Consider the following 15,214-nt stretch of genomic DNA (forward strand, 5'->3'; position numbering starts at 1 on the left):
ATGGGTGAGGCATGGTTAAGTGGTGAGGTTGCAGCAGCGACTAAGCATATATTTGGTGGCTAACTTACGAATACCAGAAATAAGAGGGGGAAGATCTACGCATAACGGACGTGAACTACTGATGATCAAATGAATTATCCTGAACACCTACCTACGTCAGACATAACCCCACCGTGTCCTCGATCGGAGAAGGAACTCACGAAAGAGACAGTCACGGTTACGCACACAGTTGGCAAGTTTTAATTAAGTTAACTTCAAGTTATCTAGAACCAGTGTTAAACAAAGTTTCCACGTTGCCACATAACCGCGGGCACGGCTTTCCGAAAAGATTTAACCCTGCAGGGGTGCTCCAACTAGTCCATCACAAATTGCCATAAGCCGCATAGAAATCCTCAATCATGAAGCTCGCGATCTCGTCGGATTCCCTAGTGGAAAACCTCAACTCTGAGATTACCCAAAGCATCACCGGAATCCCGATGCACAAGATATTCCGTCAAAGGTAAAACTAACCCAGCAAGGCCGCCCGACGTGTCGACGATCCCGATAGGAGTCGCGTACCTCGTTCTCAGGACACGACGGATGGGTCACACTAGGAGAACCAAACCTCGGGTTGCCCCGCGGTGGCCCCGTAGTCTGCCAATTTGGACCAACACTCATGCGGAGCACTGGCCCGGGGGTTGATTAAATTATCCTCGGGGTCCGGAAAGTCCCTATGCAATTTTATTAGGTGTTTAGGCAAATGTAGTACCAAAGTTGGGCCTTGCCAGACCAGCCTTAATCTAAAACGAATTATCAAGGGGGTCCCCATAACAACCCCGATCGTGTTAGGAGCGCTCAATTATGGAACATAACACCGGTAGCCGAAACTAAGGGGGCAAAGGTGGAACAAAACACCAGGCTAGAAAAGGCCGAGCCTTCCACCTTTTACCAAGTATATACACTACTAGGAAAAGGCCTGCTAGTGGCGCACCTGTTTTGGCTACTAATGGCGCACTATAGGTGCACCACTAGCATCACGCCATTAGAATTTTTTACTAATGACGCACCACAGGTGCGCCATTAGTATCTGGTATACTAATGGCCCACCAGGCAGTGCGCCATTAGTATAGCTCATGGTGCGCCATTAGTATGCCTCCCAGGTGCGCCATTAGTATGCCTCCCAGGTGCGCCATTAGTATGTCTCCCAGGTGCGCCATTAGTATGCCTCCCAGGTGTGCCATTAGTATAGCCCATGGTGCTCCATTAGTATCTGGTATTCTAGCATATATATGTTTAGTTTCAAAACCACAAATTCAACATCACATAACATATATATCAAATATATAATACATAATATGTGCCCAATAGTTTTACTCATCCACAACACATAACATATATGCAAAGTTGCATAACATATTTCATGATCCATATATCAAAACTCCATAGCATCCATACATCCAAAATTCCATAGCATCCATATATACATATAGTTCCATAGCATCCATACATACATAGCTCCATAACAAATATAGTTCCATAGCATCCATTCATTATTCACATACAATTTTTTGAGCTAGAATATTATTTTGGTTGTATTAATATGTTACCATTATTATTTTAGATGACAAAAAATAAAACTATGGCTCCAAAGGTTTGCTTTATGTCTTCACGCCACATAAGTAAACGAAGTAGAAGGGGCGCACGTTTAGGAGCTCCAGCGCGCGGTCCTTTTGAACTTCCCCTGGCAAAAGAAGCATGAATCAAAAGCGTTAGAGAAAGAAAACAGATGATTCAGAATTACAAATTTTGATACATATTGACTTCTAACAAAACAACACCAGCAATGTTTGTTACAAAATTTACGAGGTATCAAGATACTTAAATTGTCAACTAGTGACGACTACACACACACACACACAGATATATATACACATAAGCTCCAAAGAATACAACTAAGATTTTCAAGAGAACATTCACATACAAGAATAAGCACATGATGTTTGGTTCCAAATTATAAATATAAGCTGCCGATGTTGCGCTGAATCCAAAGTAATCCCAGCTACATAGGTCACACGCTCGCTCTAATGAGATGTGATACCAAATGTTTAAGCCTGAAGGAAAGAAGCAATGGTATAGGCACAAACTTTCCAGTCATGGAGATGATACTACGATCATAGTGTTCACCCTTGATTGCAAACAAAATCTAACTAGTAAACGCACACAATCAGCAGCCCCTATATATAATTCCATAAAAGTATTAGAACAGATGCATCAGAACTGAATTACCTGTGAGCAACAGCAGGAATGAGCCTTCAGGCTGCGCGAGGAAGGAGACCGTCTTGGCAACCTTCTCCAAGCACTCCTGACTCTGCACCAGCAACGAATCGCCATTCCTCTCCACAGTTCAGTCAAACCTGTAAATTCTACTCGGGAGCTAAGCAAATGAAAGGCACTAGTGGGGACGGGGCCTTTAGCCCCGGCCCGTAAGGGGCTTTAGTCCCGGTTCACCAACCGGGATTAAAGGGGCGGGACTAAAGGCCTAACCTTTAGTCCCGGCCCTGTTACAAGCCGGGACTAAGGGTGCTCCACGTGGGCGCCTCGTAGCGCCCCAGGGGCAGGCCCTTTAGTCCCGGTTCGTTACACGGACCGGGACTAAAGAGTTTCAGATTTTGCTTATTTTTGGGTTTTTTTTGAATTAAATTATTTTTGGGTTTTAGGGTTTTAGGGTTTAGGTGTTCGGGAGATTAACGTGATGCCTCGTTTGGTGTTCGGGGATTAGTTTTCATATAATTTAAATAGAAATAATTATGCATATATATATATATATATAAGATTAACTTATCTTACAAGCGAGCATATATATACAATTATATGGAGATCTGAATTATCGGGACTAGAGCCCGTCTATTCGATTACAAGGACGAACATCAGTAATGGCCCCTAGCTACACTAAATCGTCCTTTGTCATCTATAGCTTCCGTCCTCAGAAATCCCGCAAGCTCCTCTGCAACAGCAATCGCGCGTTGCTCTAGTAGGACCTTCGTCCTCATGGCCGTGTGTTATATAAAGAGGAGATGAATATGAATATCAATCATGATAACAAAGAATGACGGGTAAAAATAGAGGTGTGAATGTACATTGCTTACGTCGAATCTGTAATCCTTGTGCTCAGAGGTAAACGTGCGAATGGTCTCGCAAACATAGTATCCGCATAGATGCGTTCCCCGTGGCTGCTGGTCGCACTTTACGAGAATAGAATATATATAATCAAAATAATAATCTAGCATCATAAATGTATTGAAAATAGAAGTATATCATACTACTACTTACTTGAGCCGCTCTAAAGGTCAGCTTCTCAGGAAAGTTACCGGGAGTCACACACTTGAACCGCTTCCAAACCCTGCCCGACAAGGATAATGATTTGCTAAGTTCTTCATTAATTGATATATCAGAAAATCATCAAAAGAGACCGATAGAGCGCAAGAATGATTGAAATTACCCTTGGAGCATGTCCTGCAGGCTTTGGAACTGTTCCAAGGGTCTCGATAATGGGTCGAAGGCATCAACTCTTCCCTTATCAATTTGAATGTCCAACGGAATCCAATGGAAGCTGCACATGTACACACACACACACACACATATATATATATGTGTGTGTGTGTGTGTGTGTGTGTCAGTAACTTATCAATTACACTTATAAGTGAATGGACACAACAGAGTAAAGACCCTCACCTGAAGTTGTATGGAAACAGTATGTGGTCACCGAAATTTTGATCTATTAGAAACCTTAGAAGGTTTTCCTCCGTCTCCTTGGGTTTATCAGTTAGCATCGCTATATGTATTTTATGTGGGTCAATAAACCCAATATTTAGGATGTTCTTACTTTTACAATCCAGAATCTTCATTCTGCATAATAGAGTACAAGTTATATATAGACAATGAATTGAAATAACTAAACAAGTTATATGTAGACAACGAATTGAAAAACTTACAGACAATAGCAACTCATAAGCGATTTGTCGAGGGCGTCGCCATTGTACATCTGGAAGAGTTCATCAAAGTCGATATGGATTTCTTCGGGGCGGCCGTAGTACTCCTGTGGGACACTCAGCACGATCATCGTTCTCCCATTCTTTGATTCACTTAAGTACCATGTATGCAAGTAACGCATATTTGTTGGGAGATCATCTTTGCTGACCAAAGGCTCTCCCATGACAAATTGTGGCTTAGGGGCTACCACAGCCTTGGGTAACCTGTCGTCTTGGGAAGCCAGAACATCTTCAACCGAGACACCCCATTGAGCCGCCCACTCCTTTGCTATTTCAAAAGCTTGCCCCAGCACCGGAGGGGGAACATTCTCGATTAACACCTTGAGGGGTGGGATCGACTGTTTGGCCTGTTGTCCAAGCTGAGGAACGTCTGATTTTTTCTTGCTTGTAGTTGAACTTGATTTGCTCCCACTTGCACTTGCACGTGATCTTCTCTTTTTCACTTCCTTCTGCAATGTGCGTGTATAGTCATCAGGCTTATGGTGTAAGTCATACTGTGATGGAAGGGTCGTGATGTATTTTGCCCATGCTATTTGCTTCTCAGTTTATTCCGGGCGGGGCTCGGGTTCCTTCTTTTTCATCTGCGCATCATGATGTTCCTTTGCTATCCTGGCGTTTTCCTCGGGGGTAGGATCATAAGGTCTGATAGGAAGATTAGCATGAGGTACCTTTGGGAGGGGCGACCGTTTGCGCTTTGGGGGGCTCCATCGCTTAGGAATCGTCGGCGGAGCGTTCTTGGTGGCACGCTTCCGCTTAGTATCCTGTGCGGGCGGCGGCGGAGACGGACGACCCAAGTCCGGCGGCGGTGATCGAGATGGACTCGTGTTGTGCTGGCCCACGTCATGTGGAGGGCTTGGAGGTAATGGAGGTGTAGGTGACCTGCGACGACTCGGAGGCGGTGTTGTCCTTGGGGCCGAGCCTGGAAGCTTGATGTAGTTCTTGTCCCATAGGATGACTCCACCCAGTACTTCTCCGAGTGTCCTCTCATCTTCGGGTCCAGCTATGTCGAGCTCCATATCATGAAACCCCGCCATGATTTCATCCACCCCGACTTTAGCAAAGCCAGCTGGAATCTCACGGCCATGCCAGCGTGCATCAGGGCCAGAAGGTAAAGCTTGTCCGACGGCCACCTTCATGGATATGTTCTTGAATTTCTGATGGAGTTCACATGATGTTGACTCCTTGATTCCATCCACGGGGTAGCCGGGACCGCCCTCTGTCATTCTTCGTGCATCGTCAGGCGGGGCCTCAGATTCAGCCACGCTGCTTTTCCGCTTAGATGGGGCGCCGGTAATATCAAGTGTAGGATCTTCCTGGCGCGCTACTCCTCTAAGCTCATCAATCTGCTTCTGTTGCTCCTTAATCCTGGCAAGCAACTGGTTGAACTTGTCATTCTCCTCATCCTGATGCCGCTTCTTTGCTCTCTCTCGGCTTCTGTAAGTGTCTTGGTCTCTGGTAAACCCAAGCCACCACGGGTAAGAAGGACCGGAGCCTCGCGTTGGTCCTCCATGTTCGTCATTGCCGAGGACCAGTGTGAGCAAATCTTTCTCTCTATCTGCAGTGAACTTTCTTTTTCCCTCCTTAATTTCTTTCACTATCCTTTTCCAATTCTCCCTGGGTATCCTAAGACTGTCACTGCAGATGAGGTCCCCTGTTTTTTCGTCGTACGACCCACCATGCGCAAGGAACCAATTTCTTGCTCTCAATTCCCACTCATCACGGAGTGGTTCAGGTACGATGCCTTTATCTAGCAGATCTTGCTCTTTCTTATCCCACTTTGGGATGGCAGTCTCATAGCCCCCTGGCCCCAGCTTGTGGTGATATTTCTTCTTGTCGGCATTTATCTTGTTCTTTTCTGATAATGCCTGGGCATCTTCTGACTCCTTGTACTCTTGAAATGCCTCCCAGTGATTCGCCTGCTTGGCTAGATACCCCTCGAATACTAGCACTTTCTTTGTCTTCAGATAGTTTTTCCATAGCTTCTTCTTCCAGCTTCGGAACAGTTCGGCCATCTTCTTTAGAGTCCACTGCTTGACTTTGGCCCTTAGTTTGTCTGCGGCGTCTTCATTCTCACATTCTGGCAGGTTTAAATGTGACATGAGATCATTCCAAAGATTATCTTTGTACCTTTCGGTGACATAGTCACTATCGGCTGCCCCTTTGCACTTGTTCCACTCCCGAACGCTGATCGGGACGTGATCCCTAACGAGAACTCCGCATTGCTTCTTGAATGTGTCAGGAGCATTCTTAGGAAGCTTGGGTTCGCCCGTAGGCAATATCACCTCAAAGGTGTAATGCGTCCGTGCATCCAACTTCCTAGTCGGGCCTCGTTTCGTAGCTTTGCTCGATGTGGAGGCCTAAGAGGGAGAAACATTCGTCAAATGAATGTATATGTATACAATATAGAGCTATCTCCAATATTTTTCACATATTACAAGTGATTGTCGAACTTCATATTTATACCTCGCCGGACTTTATTATTTCTTCACTGGCTTCTCCACCGGCTTCTCCGTCAGTGGAGCTATCACCTTCTCTGTCATTGGACCTATCTCCTGCCCCATCGGCTTCATCTTCGTGTCGCTCGACCTCCATTCCAACGTCGGGGTTTAGATATGACGACGGAGATTCAGCTGGTTCAACGTCGGGGCCGTCTTTGATTATATCTTCAAGAAGTTCTTCCTCTTCGAGGTTCCTGATATGTGGATCCATATTTCTGCAAAAAACGGATTCTCTTAACCTTTGTACCAAAAAAGAATTATTCTATCAGGAACTCCATTCCAAAACAACTTTAGCCCCGGGTCATGGCTCCACCCGGGACTCCTAGATTTCTGCATAGTATTCAAAGTAGGAGTACTTTTCCAATTTGAGCATTCAATAAGCAAAACCAAATCGTAAAATAAAGTAGTATTCAAATTAGCATGCATTCAATTATAAGCAAATACATCATCTCTTTTGTCCGTACATCATTAAATATTATCACTAATACTCCTCGAATACTATCATACATATAGCATCACTGATACATCTAGAACCGTAGCGCCCGACGGGTATCGGCACGGGCGGTGGACACCCAAAGAGAAGGAACCATCACAGGATCATAGCTCCAGTGAGATCCCCGAAGAACCTGCCAGGTATGCTCGAACCTGCCCTCCAACGCAACCATGTAGCGACGGACGTGCTCATCCTCCTCGCTGACACGGTGACGTACCACCTCCGCGGTGTCCGGAAGCCTCGGCACCCTCACTGGCCCATGCGACCGCCACCAAACAAGGATCGGGTCAACGATGGGCTGGCTCCTCACCAACCTACGCCCCCCGGAAGGTAGCACCTCCCAATACCAGCCGGGCGGAGCCCAGTCCCGGACAGGGCCCCTCTGATCAAGCAGGTGTCCTCCGCCGAGTCGACGACGAGGATGCGGGATAGGCATCGTAAAATGAACTAAAAAAATAAACTAGTTCTATTAATTTTCTTGCTAAAAATAAACTATTAACACTAAGCATATACAATAGCAAAATTAAACTATTAACACTTAAGCATATACAATAGCAAAATTAAGCAATAACCTAAGAAACACTATTAACACTTAAGCATATACACTATACAATATTTCTTCTTCTTGTAACCCTAAACTAATTTTTCCTCTTCTTCTATTTCTCCTCTTCTTCTACTTCTTCTTCTACTTCTACTTCTCCTCTTCTTCTACTACTTCTCCTCTTCTCTTCTTCTACTTCTCCTCTCCTGCTCTTCTAATTTTTTCTCTTCTTCTACTTCTCCTCTTCTTCTATTTTTCCTCTTCTTCTCCTCTCCTCCTCTTCTTATTCTCCTTTTTCTTCTTTTCTTCTCCTCCTCTTCTTATTTTCCTTTTTCCTAATTCTAAATATTACTAACCCTAATAATCTAGCACAAACCTAATAACAATAGGAATTAAATGACAAAAAAAATTTCTTATTTTCTTCCCTTTTTCTTCCTTTCTTCTCCTTTTTCTTCTTTTCTTCTCCTTTTTCTTCTTTTCTTCTACTGGCCGAAGTGTTGGGGAGGAGGGGCCGGGGGGCTTACCGGCCGGAGGTGTCGACGGCGCGCGGCGAGGAGGACGGCGTGACGCGCGGCAAGGAGGGCGGCGCGCGGTGAGGAGGACGGTGGCGACGAGGAGGACGACAGCGACGACGAGGAGGACGGCAGGCGGCGGCGAGCAGGACGGCGGGCAGCCTGACGGCGTCGTCGAGTTCGTCGATGTGTCGCGCCGGGCAGGAGAACGAGAGGAAGAAGAAGAGAAATGGACGATTTGGGTTGGAATTTTTCGAAGTCCCGCTTATATAGGTGGATCTTTAGTCTCGGTGCGTGGCTCGAACCGGGACTAAAGACCCCCTTTAGTCCCGGGTGGAGCCACGACTCGGGACTAAAGGCCCTTTTTCGGGCAGACCAGAAGGCGGGAAGCAGGGGCCTTTAGTCCCGACGCGTGGCTCGACCCGGGACTAAAGCCCCTCCTCGGCAGGCGGGAGGCAAGGGGCTTTAGTCCCGGGGCGTGGCTCCACCCGGGACTAAAGCCCCTCCTCGGCTGCACGATAAGTTTAGTCCCACCTCGCTCAGCGAGGGGGACTAACACTTGTTTCTAAGCCCCGTCGCAGCTTCTCCATCGAGCTCCTCTCTAAAGCAGGCTTACGGGCCTAAACTCACTGAAAATTGAAACTATATTCGAAATTATGGAGAAAATTCAACCTGAATTCAAAGTGAGTTCACTTTGAATTTAGGTTGAATTTTCTCTATAAATTCTCATATAGTTTCCATTTTTTTATATTTTCAAAATTAATTATTTTGACTATCCAAACTATTATCTATTTTGTTATTTTCAATTAAAAACTATGTTTATTAAATTTTTTTTTGCATATTTGAGAATTTGTCAAAACTATGATAATGAAATGTGTTTGAAATTGAATAAATAATGCAAAACTATTTTCTATTTTCAAAATTAATTATTTTGACTATCCAAACTATTAACTATTTTGCTATTTTCAATTAAAAACTATGTTTATTAAAATTGTTTTTGCATATTTGAGAATTTGACAAAACTATGATAATGAAAAGTGTTTGAAATTGAATAAATAATGCAAAACTATTTTCTATTTTCAAAAGTAATTATTTTGACTATCCAAACAATTAACTATTTTGTTATTTTCAATTAAAAACTATGTTTATTAAAATTCTTTTTGCATATTTGAGAATTTGACTAAACTATGATAATGAAAAGTGTTTGAAATTGAATAAATAATGCAAAACTATTTTCTATTTTCAAAAGTAATTATTTTTACTATACAAACTATTAACTATTTTGCTATTTCCAATTAAAAACTATGTTTATTAAAATTCTTTTTGCATATTTGAGAATTTGACAAAACTATGATAATGAAAAGTGTTTGAAATTGAATAAATAATGCAAAACTATTTTCTATTTTCAAAAGTAATTATTTTGACTATCCAAACTATTAACTATTTCGCTATTTTCAATTAAAAACTATGTTTATTAAAATTCTCTTACGAAGGGATTTCATTTACAAAACGGACAATCTCTCTCGAAGTATGAGCGTTTCGAACGAGAACTCATCTCTTACAGAATAATTTCATTTTTTTGAACTTATTTGAACTCCATACTTTTTGTGTGTTCAAAATGCACCATTGAAAGGCACATCACAAAATTTCAACAATTTCGGACTTCATTTGGTATTCTTCGTGCATTTACTTATTTTTTTTGAGCTAGTTGACCCTGAAATTGAAAAGCACTACAAATGAACTCTGAAAATGTTGAAAGTTGGCATGCTATCATCATTTCACCCACATAGCATGTGTTAAAAAGTTGAGAGGGCTAGGACAAAAACTGGGTGCACTTCGTGTACAAAACGGACAATCTCTCTCGAAGTATGAGGGTTTCGAACGAGAACTCATCTCTTACAAAGGGATTTCATTTTTTTGAACTTATTTGAACTCCATACTTTTTGTGTGTTCAAAATGCACCATTCAAAGGCACATCACAAAATTTCAACAATTTCTGACTTCATTTGGTATTCTTCGTGCATTTACTTTTTTTTGAGCTAGTTGACCCTGAAATTGAAAAGCACTACAAATGAACTCTGAAAATGTTGAAAGTTGGCATGCTATCATCATTTCACCCACATAGCATGTGTTAAAAAGTTGAGAGGGCTACGACAAAAACTGGATGCACTTCGTGTACAAAATGGACAATCTCTCTCGAAGTATCAGGGTTTTGAAGGAGAACTCATCTCTTACAAAGGGATTTCATTTTTTTTAACTTATTTGAACTCCATACTTTTTGTGTGTTCAAACTGCACCATTCAAAGGCACATCACAAAATTTCAACAATTTCTGACTTCATTTGGTATTCTTCGTGCATTTACTTTTTTTTGAGCTAGTTGACCCTGAAATTGAAAAGCACTACAAATGAACTCTGAAAATGTTGAAAGTTGGCATGCTATCATCATTTCACCCACATAGCATGTGTTAAAAAGTTGAGAGGGCTACGACAAAAACTGGATGCACTTCGTGTACAAAACGGACAATCTCTCTTGAAGTATTAGCGTTTCGAACGAGAACTCATCTCTTACAAAGAGATTTCATTTTTTTGAACTTATTTGAACTCCATACTTTTTGTGTGTTCAAAATGCACCATTCAAAGGCACATCACAAAATTTCAACAATTGCTTACTTCATTTTGTATTCTTCGTGCATTTACTTTTTTTTGAGCTACTTGACCCTGAAATAGAAAAGCACTACAAATGAACTCTGAAAATGTTGAAAGTTGGCATGCTATCATAATTTCACCCACATAGCATGTGTTAAAAAGTTGAGAGGGCTACGACAAAAACTGGATGCACTTCGTGTACAAAACGGACAATCTCTCTCGAAGTATCAGCGTTTCGAATGAGAACTCATCTCTTACAAAGGGATTTCATTTTTTGAACTTATTTGAACTCCATACTATTTGTGTGTTCAAAATGCACCATTCAAAGGCACATCACAAAATTTCAACAATTTCTGACTTCATTTGGTATTTTTCGTGCATTTACTTTTTTTTGAGCTAGTTGACCCTGAAATTGAAAAGCACTACAAATGAACTCTGAAAATGTTGAAAGTTGGCATGATATCATCATTTCACCCACATAGCATGTGTTAAAAACTTGAGAGGGCTACGACAAAAACTGGATGCACTTCGTGTACAAAACGGACAATCTCTCTCGAAGTATCACGGTTTTGAAGGAGAACTCATCTCTTACAAAGGGATTTCATTTTTTTTAACTTATTTGAACTCCATACTTTTTGTGTGTTCAAACTGCACCATTCAAAGGCACATCACAAAATTTCAACAATTTCTGACTTCATTTGGTATTCTTCGTGCATTTACTTATTTTTTTGAGCTAGTTGACCCTGAAATTGAAAAGCACTACAAATGAACTCTGAAAATGTTGAAAGTTGGCATGCTATCATGATTTCACCCACATAGCATGTGTTAAAAAGTTGAGAGGGCTATGAAAAAACTGGATGCACTTCGTGTACAAAACGGACAATCTCTCTCGAAGTATCAGCGTTTCGAACAAGAACTCATCTCTTACAAAGGGATTTCATTTTTTTGAACTTATTTGAACTCCATATATTTTGTGTGTTCAAAATGCACCATTCAAAGGCACATCACAAAATTTCAACAATTTCTGACTTCATTTGGTATTCTTCGTGCATTTACTTTTTTTTGAGCTAGTTGACCCTGAAATTGAAAAGCACTACAAATGAAATCTGAAAATGTTGAAAGTTGGCATGCTATCATAATTTCACCCACATAGCATGTGTTAAAAAGTTGAGAGGGCTACGACAAAAACTGGATGCACTTCGTGTACAAAACGGACAATCTCTCTCGAAGTATCAGCGACCCCCACAATAAGAGACGACATTCTTCTTCTCTCATATATGGTGGACACTAGCTCACCTGATTTTTCAACCGTCGATGATGGTCGATACTCCTACTTCCCCTAGTGCATAACCAATATCTAGCACAAGGAGAAGAAGGAGAAATGACCCCCCACAACAACAGTCGACATTCTTCTTCTCTCATGTATGGTGGACACTCCCTCACCTGATTTTTCGACCGTCGATGATGGTCACTACTCCTTCTTCCCCTAGTGCACAACAAATATCTAGCACAAAGAGAAGAAGGAGAAGCAACCCCCACAACAACAGTCGGCATTCTTCTTCTCTCATGTATGGTGGACACTCCCTCACCTGATTTTTTGACCATCGATGATGGTCGCTATTCCTTTTTTCCCTAATGCATAACAAATATCTAGCACAAGGATAAGAAGGAAAAGCGACCCCCACAACAAAAGTGGTTCCACGGCACGCCACGTGGTTCCGCTGCACGCCACGTGGTTCCGCTGCACGCCACGTGGGACTAATGGTCTTTCATTTTTAAATGACTCTTTTAATCAAAAACAGATCTGTTACAAAAGGGATTTCATTTTTTGAATTTATTTGAACTGAAGACTTTTTGTATATATATGTGGTCGAAATGCATGATACCATGAAGTTAGAAAGGGCTAAACCATTCAAAAGTAGCAAATGAAGTTAGAAAGGGCTAAACCATTCAAATTTGGAAACTATAATGGCACAAACAGAAACTAGACATATATAAATTGGTCCAAGCAGTACATGATACTAGTCCAAACAGTACATAATAATAGCTACCATAGATATATATACAAGTGTTCGACGGTGAGAACACTACTCGTCTGAATCGTCTGAATCAGAATGTCCACCTTCCTCGAGGTGACGCTGGCCATAGTTGACGACTCGAATCTTGCGATACAACTCGTATGAAACGTATGCATCTTTTGCTGCATACTCAATGTTGATACGATCAAGTGGGGCCTTCTCCCAAAGTTTGTGCTGAGACTTTGGGAAATTGGTCTTCATATCACCATATTCCTCGTCGATCAAGGCAACTGCCATATGAGCCATCGAAGTCCTGACATGTCGAAGCCTGAATACCATTTGGAGATCAATGAGGCAACCAGTTGGTATCTCAATACAGAAGCTGTACCTCATCTTCAGCTTGTCGTTCGTTATGTCAACGATAGCAAAAGTGATGCCGCTGCGAAGGAAGTCCATGAGTTCTGGACAATGCTTGTCACTACTGCAACAGAAACAAATTAAAATGGAACAAATGTTACATACTGCTGCAATAAGGAAACATGTTTCACTACAACTAAAGAGAAAATTATCTTTAGGATTCAAATAGAACATATGCAATGGAACCTAGAGAGATCACTATAGCTATCCAATGGAACCTAGAGAGATCACTAGCTATATGCAATTTTCATGACTATGACATATCATATTGCTATCCAATGGAACCTAGAGAGATCACTAGCTATATGCAATTTTCATAACCTTGGATCAAAGAACACCGCATAAAATTGTATCACTACAACTATGATTTCAATGGAACATATTGAACCAATCAGATTTTCCAGATTGTGGAACACTATTCCAATCAGATTGTGTTCCCTTCAACTAATCAAAATTGTTTCACTACAACTATTTGAAGCGAACCAACTATGATTCCAATGGAACATATTAAACACTAGTTGATTCTAATACGATTTTTCAGATTATGGAACGCTATTCCAATCAGATTCTGTTCCCCTTCAACTAATCAAAATTGTTTCACTACAACTATTTGAAGGGAACCAACTATGATTCCAATGGAACATATTAAACACTAGTTGATTCTAATACGATTTTTCAGATTATGGAACACTATTCCAATTAGATTCTATTCCCCTTCAACTAATCAAAATTGTTTCACTACAACTATTTGAAGGGAACCAACTATGATTGAAACAAATAAACTTACAATGTCATTATCTTGGATCAAAGAAAGCCTCAAAACTTACCTCGCCCATTGGAAGATCAAGACATGGTGTGCGAAGCATAGTTGGATGACGGCAACACCGCGTTGATCGGCCATGTACTCCAGATCAAGCCCCAAGAACTTCTCATGATCCATTGCGGCGTCAAGCCATCGTTCCTTCAACTGTTCAAGAAAAAACGGCATCTCCCTGCTCTCATTCGTGTACACGACATCGAGCATGGTCGTGCCATGTGCAAGCACCTCTTCAAAGCGAGTTGGCATGGTGGAAGAAGAGAAGGGAAGAAGAGAGGAGAAGAACAGAGAGCGAGAGCGAGAGAGAAGAAGAAACGGAGAAATGGCGACTCTGCTTCGGTTCGTGCTTTTCATCGCCCGAAACGACGCGGGATGCAAACCGTTTGGGCCTTTAGTCCCGGGTTGAGCCACCAACCGGGACTAAAGAGGTATACCAACGGTTGCCACCACTACGGCAGGCCACGTGTTAGGCCTTTAGTCCCGGGTTGAGCCACCAACCGGGACTAAAGGAGGATACGAACGGTTGCCACCACCACTGCCCACCGCGTAGCCCTTTAGTCCCGGTTTGGGACACGAACTGGGACTAAAGGCTCCTTACGGGCCGGGACTAAAGCCTCGAGGGAGGCATTGAGAATTGGGGCGACGTGGCCGGGCCTTTAGTCCCGGCCTAGAGGCATGCCGGGACTAAAGGGTCTCGGCCAAAGGCCCGTTTTCCACTAGTGAGGGTTATAGGCTATTTCTAGAGCAGTGATACTGATGTTGAAGTTGTCGGTGCTCCGGCAAGGAACGGGTATCAACTCAATACCAGTTCGCCATTTTATGTCCTTGTCCCATCTGTGGAAATAAAGTCACAAATTAAGGACTTCGCTCTGAACACCAAACAATGATTATAAAACACGCATGCGAGCAAGGAGATCGACAAACCCAGGGTAGTATGGTGACGGAACAAGAAATGCATTTCCTGGATCAGCAATACATAAGCTCAGTATTTCCATTGCAAGTGTCGCACCAGATGTTATCACCATTTGAGATGGATCAAAGGATACCGACCCTTGCATGATTTGCCTCAAGACTTGAAGATTTCTTTGTACCAACTTAATGACCATCTAGCTAATACATGACAAGCAACAACATATTAATGCGGAAAACAAGGTGGCATCTCAGCATAATTTCTGCATGACTTGTGCCCAAAGGGGCTCATCATTAAATTTATTTTCTGATATATCAGCATGACAGCACGTCT

At 42.2% G+C, this 15,214-nt stretch overlaps 1 long non-coding RNA gene across 1 annotated transcript; it reads right to left on the reverse strand.

Moving 5' to 3' along the window:
* Nucleotides 1-1,458: 1,458 nt before the first annotated feature.
* On the reverse strand, nucleotides 1,459-14,972 carry LOC123404901. Its single transcript, XR_006611935.1, has 2 exons — nucleotides 14,896-14,972; nucleotides 1,459-1,720 (listed from the first exon to the last, which is right to left on the reverse strand). It is a non-coding gene; the product is annotated as an uncharacterized LOC123404901 (long non-coding RNA).
* Between the last annotated feature and the right edge of the window lie 242 nt (nucleotides 14,973-15,214).

This window comes from Hordeum vulgare, chromosome 1H (assembly GCF_904849725.1).
Source record: "Hordeum vulgare subsp. vulgare chromosome 1H, MorexV3_pseudomolecules_assembly, whole genome shotgun sequence".
NCBI lineage: Eukaryota > Viridiplantae > Streptophyta > Magnoliopsida > Poales > Poaceae > Hordeum > Hordeum vulgare.